This window comes from Pantherophis guttatus, chromosome 2, assembly GCF_059756535.1.
Source record: "Pantherophis guttatus breed Tessera chromosome 2, ASM5975653v1, whole genome shotgun sequence".
Lineage (NCBI taxonomy): Eukaryota > Metazoa > Chordata > Lepidosauria > Squamata > Colubridae > Pantherophis > Pantherophis guttatus.
Window position 1 is genome coordinate 67,199,000 of NC_142064.1, and position 6,120 is coordinate 67,205,119.

Sequence of the window (6,120 nt, forward strand, 5' to 3'; positions counted from 1 at the left end):
AATGACTTCATTCAATTTTTCTCTGGTCATTCGGTTTTCCTGGCTGAACTTCCTGTGGGCATCACTGCTGGAAGAAATGGACTTAATGCAGCTGGGGAAAGAGCACAACGTCAACGTGGCCAGCTTTTTTCTTAAGATTATTCACCTATTGACTTATAAATCAAGCCGTAAAGAACATCTGCCAGATCATTAGTAAGTGATGTGAATCAGTCATTCCCTAGCCTAGCCCTTTCCTTATGCTTTCAGGAAATGTCAAAAATAACCAGCTTGATTCCACAGTATAGCTGTATTTGGGGAGATAATGAACATGCAAGAATGTCTAATTACTACATTGCTTTTCACTTCAATAAAAGTAGACTGGGTAAAATGTATGACCTGGTTTGGGCGTAGGGGCTTTTGTAAGTGTCTTGAACGTATTACTCAAACTGCCCAAGGAGCTGCTGATATAGTTCTACAGAGGAATTATTGAGTCTGTCATCTGCACCTCTATAACTGTCTGGTTTAGTTCTGCAACCCAACAAGACAGACACAGACTTCAGAGGATAATTAAAACTGCAGAAAAAACAATTGCTACCAACCTGCCTTCCATTGAGGATCTATACAGAGTCAAAAAGGGCTGTGAAAGTATTTACAGACCTCTAACATGCTGGACATAAATTGTTTCAACTCCTACCCTCAAAATGACGCTATAGAGCACTGCACACCAGAACAATTAGAGACAAGAACAGTTTTTCCCAAACGCCATCACTCTGCTAAACAAATAATTCCCTCAACACTGTCAAACTAGTTACTAATTCTGCATTACTATTAATCTTCTCATCATTCCTATCACCCATCTCCCACTTATGACTGACTGACTGTAACCTTGTTGCTGGTATCCTTACGATTTATATTGACTGTTTCCTTTTTTTTTTTTTTTTAAACAAACTATTCGTATTTAAAAAAAAGGACATTTAAAACAATTATAAGAAAAACTGAACAAGTTTTTCTTAATCAAACACACAAATTACAAGTACATATACTATACATATATAGTGCTCAACTTCATCTATCAACTACTTTCTAATGTTATATATACATATATATATATATACACACAGTGACTTATTTCCTTCTATATCTCTCTGACAGTGCAGTTGTTTATTTGCATTAATTTCTCCTAACTTTCATCTCTAAGCATTCCCCCTCTCTGACTTATCCACTGGTACCAGCTATTCCATATTTTAAAGTATTTTGAATCTTCCTTATCCTGTAATTTTAGGGTTAATTTATCCATCTCTGCGCATACGTAGATTTTCTGTATTACTTCCTGATCAGTTGGCAAACGGTCTATTTTCCAAAGTTGTGCCAACGCTAATCTTGCCGCTGTTATGATGTGGAGTATTAGGTATTTTATGTCCTTCCTAATATTCTTATTGATCATGCCGAGTAAAAAGACTTCAGGTGTTAATTCAATTTCGTGATTTGTTATCTCTAATATCCATGTTTTTATTTTGTTCCAATATTTTTTGATTTTTGGGCAAAGCCACCAAGCATGGTAAAAAGTTCCCTGCGCTTTTTTACATTTCCAGCAAGCCGGGTTCACATTTGGATACATTTTTGCTAACCTTGCGGGTGGCAGATACCATCGGTACCACATTTTATAATGATTTTCTTTGTATGATACCGATTTTGTCATTCTATAGTTATCTTCCCATGCTCTTTCCCAATCTTCTAATTGTATATTATGCCCTATGTTCCTCGCCCAGGCTATCATCTGCCCTTTGACCAACTCTTCTGCCAAATCGAATTCGAGTAAATATTTGTAGATTTTTGAAATTAATTTCCCTTCTTTTGATTCTAATAGTTTGTCTAATCGATTTTGTTTTAAATCTATTCCTTCTTCCTCTTGATCTTTTCTGTATCTTACTTTTATTTGCGAGTAGGGCCACCAGTCTATTCCTATTCCTTGTTCTTTGAGCTCTTCCCTAGTTTTCAATTTCCCCTGAACATCTACTATTTCTCTGTATCTTAGAATCTTTTGTTTTGATAATATGTTGGGGTGAGTTATTGCTTCTATAGTCGATAGCCAGCCGGGAATTTTCATGTAGTGTTTTTGTTTAATTTGTAGCCATGTGTTAATTAAAGATCTCCTAATTGTATGGTTATTAAAATGTTTATATATTTTATTTCCTGAACTCCATATAAAGGCGTGCCATCCCTTCATTAAATCATGCCCTTCTAAATTTAGCAATCTTTGATTATCTAAGGTTATCCAATCTTTAATCCATAATAAACTGGCGGCCTTGTAATATTTATCCCATGCCGGGAGTCCAAATCCACCTCTACTTTTATCATCTTGTAGTATATTCAATTTTATTCTTGATTTCTTCCCTCCCCACACGAATTTTTTAGTTATTTTATCCAAATTATCAAAGAATTTCTTATCTAATTTTATTGGAATTGTTTGGAATAAATAAAGGAGTCTTGGCAGTATGTTTGATTTTATTGCGGCTATTTTCCCCAGTAAAGACAATTTTAGTTTCCCCCATTTTTCTAAATCTTCCTTTATTTTCTGGACTAGAGTATCATAATTGTCTTCTTTTATTGTTGTCGTTTTGGCCGTCAAATTTATCCCTAGGTATTTAACTTTTTTAACTGTCTGCAGACCGGATTCTTTTACTAATTTCTCTACCTGTTTTGTTATCATGTTTTTTGTTATCATTTTTGTCTTTTCTTTATTAATTTTTAAACCTGCTACCTTTCCAAATTTTTCAATCTCTTTTATTAATTTTGGGGTTGTTTCTAATGGGTTTTCTACGAAGAAAACAAGGTCGTCTGCAAATGCTTGGACCTTGTAATCCTCTCTCTTGATCTTTAGTCCTTGAATTTCTTTATTTGCTCTAATTCTGATTAATAAATTTTCCAATGTTAAAATAAATAGTAAAGGGGAAAGTGGACATCCCTGCCTTACTCCCTTATTTATTCCAAAAAATTTTGTTGGGTCACCATTCACCAAGACACATGCTTTCTGATTCTGATATATCGATGTTATCATTTTAGTGAATCTTTCTCCAAAATTCATACTTTTGATTTGTTGCTTCATAAATTGCCAGTTGACTTGGTCAAACGCTTTTTGTGCATCCAGAAAGATCAGTGCTACCTGTCTCTCTGGATGCACCTCATAATATTCTAAAACATCCAATGCTATTCTTAAATTGTTTTTTATCTGCCTTGTAGGCAGAAAACCATTTTGGTCCTGGTGTATTTTATTTTGTAATATTATTTTCATCCTATTGGCAATTATACTCATGAAAACTTTATAATCGGTATTCAACAAAGAAATCGGCCTATAATTTTTTATTAATGTGGTGTCTGTCCCCTCTTTAGGTATTAAGGAAATATATGCTTCTTTCCATGTGTTGGGTAGCTTTGCCTCTATTAGGGCCTCATTATATATTTCTAACAGTATTCCATTTAATGGATCTCCAAATGTCTTATAAAATTCTATTGGTAAACCGTCTGTCCCCGGGGTTTTGTTATTTTTTTGCCTCTTCAGTGCCTCTTTTAACTCCCCCATCGTAATCTCCTTATCTAATAATTCTCTTTCTTCCTCTGTTAGTATTTGCAATCCCTCCCCTTTTAAATAATATTCAATTTCCTCCTCTGTTACTATATCCTTTTCGTACAGTTTTTGATAATATTGGACTATTATGTCCTTTTTTCCCTCTAGAGCCCATTGAATCCTTCCCTCATCATCTCGTAATTTCTGAATTGTTCTTTTTTCTCTTTCCTTCCTCAGCCTATACGCCAGCCATCTCCCTGGTTTGTTTGCGTTTTCAAAATAATTTTGTCTTGTATATTTCAATGCTGTTGCATATTTCCCCTGCTCTAATATGTTTAGGTTATGTTTTGCTGTTAACCAATTTAACCTTATTTTTTCATCCCCTGGGTTTCTTTGCAATTTACATTCCCAATTTTGAATTTCTTCTAATAATTTATTATATTCTTTCTCTCTCTCTTTTCTCCGTTTTACATTATATGATATCGTGAGGCCTCTTACATATGCTTTGGTTGTATCCCATAGGTTTTGTAGGGAAGTGTGTTGCTTTGTGTTTTCCTTATAAAACCATTCTAGCTCCTTTTCTATGTAATTCTTATACTCTTTTTCTTGCAGTGTCTTGTGTTCATAGTCCATCTATTCTTCTTTCTCTGCTGACCTCTCCACTTCATCATTATCGGGTTATGGTCAGCCCAATTATTTGGTAAAATATCTACTTCTTCTATTTCCGTTATTAACATCTTAGTTACCCAAACCATATCCAACCTTGACCATGATTTATGCGGATTCGAATAATATGTATAATTTCTTGCTTCGGGGTTAAGACATCTCCAGCTATCTACCATATCTAACTCTTCCACCATATCCATAAAGGTTTTAGGTAATACATTTTTTTTATTTTTATTTTGCTGACCACATTCATAATCTTTTCTTACATCTAAGATTGTGTTGAAATCCCCAATCAGACAGACATTCTCCATTTTTTGTTCTATAATTTTCTCATGCACTTTTTTGTAGAATTCTGATTGTTGACTATTTGGGGCGTATATTACTACCAATAATATCTTTTTGAGCTCAAGATTTAGCTCTACCATGACTATCCTACCTTCTGTATCCACATACCTCATATTACTGTCTATTCCTTCCTTGATATATACCACCACTCCTTTTTTTTTTCCTCTGCCAATGAAGCGTATTCTTTACCTAATTTTTTATATTGTATATATTTAATATCCTGTTTTCTTATATGTACCTCCTGGAGGCACACAATGTCTGATTTTTGTTTCAAAATTTTTTTGTAAATTTGGTGTCGTTTGGATGGTGAGTTGAGTCCATTAACATTTACAGATAGTATTTTTAAAGTCCGTTCCATTTTTTTTTATTGACTTTCCTGTTGTTTCTTCTTTATTTCTTCCTGTTCCTTTTTTTTGCCTCTTGTCTGCACTCCTTCCTCTTCCTGGGTCTCTCCTTCATCTACTTTCCCTCCTTGTTGTGGTGTTCTTTCCCGATCTCTCTTCTGTTTTCCTTTGATATTTCGTCCTTCCTCTTCTTTATTACCATTTGTTGCTTCAGCACCCATCATTTGGTCATATAGTTCTTTTGCTTTGCTGTGCGAGTCCACCTTGATTTTCTTTCCCTGCCACGTTACTAACATTCCTTCCGGGGTTATCCATTTGAATGGTATATATCTTCTGTTTAGTAACGTGGCCAGGAACCAATAATCTCTTCGCAAATCTCGTATTCTTTTAGGTACTTGCTTTAGGGTGATTATTTCTTTATTTCTATAATACATTGGTTCATCCTTTGTTATCTTATATACAATATCCCTCACCTTCCTTCTTACAAATCTTATGTGTACCTCCCGAGGGAGTTTGTTTTGTCGGGCGTAGTTAGTGTGGACTCGGTAAACTTCATCTAGTTCATTAATTATCTCGTCTTTTTCTCTCTGGAGTGCCTCTGCTATCATCTCAGCCATTACCATCGTCAGATCTTCCTCCCGGTCTTCCGCTACGTTCTGAAAACGCAAATAGAATGCTGCCTTCTCCATTTCTAATTGGGCCACGGTGTTCTCAAGTTCCTTATTTAATCCTGTCATTTTTGTATCTAATGCTTCTAGTTTTTCTTCCGTCAGTTCAGTTTTTTGTTCTATTTCTTTTATCCTTTGGTCATTTTTTTGAATAATTTCTTGTATTAAGTCCATTTTTCCATCAATCTTTTGAATGTCATTCTTGACTTCTCTCTTTACCTCGTCCATGTCTTTTCTGGATTGTTCATGGTTTCTGGTCATACACTCTTGCATTTTGGCCATAGTTTCCTGAATTGTTATGAGCGTGGCCTGCATTGTTGGCATATTAGGTGTATTGGGTTGCTTGTCTGATGCAAACATTCCCTCCAAGGTTTTCTGTGTCACTGGGGAGGCCGTTGTTCCTGTTAAAAATGGTGTTGGCTTCTTAGCTGTTTTCAACGTGGTTGTGGTAGTGCTAGTCATTTCTTTCAAGATCTTGTATTGTTCTCCCAGTATTTTATCAACTTTCTCCCAAATCACCATCCAAATTTCTATAATTTCTATGATTTCTTTC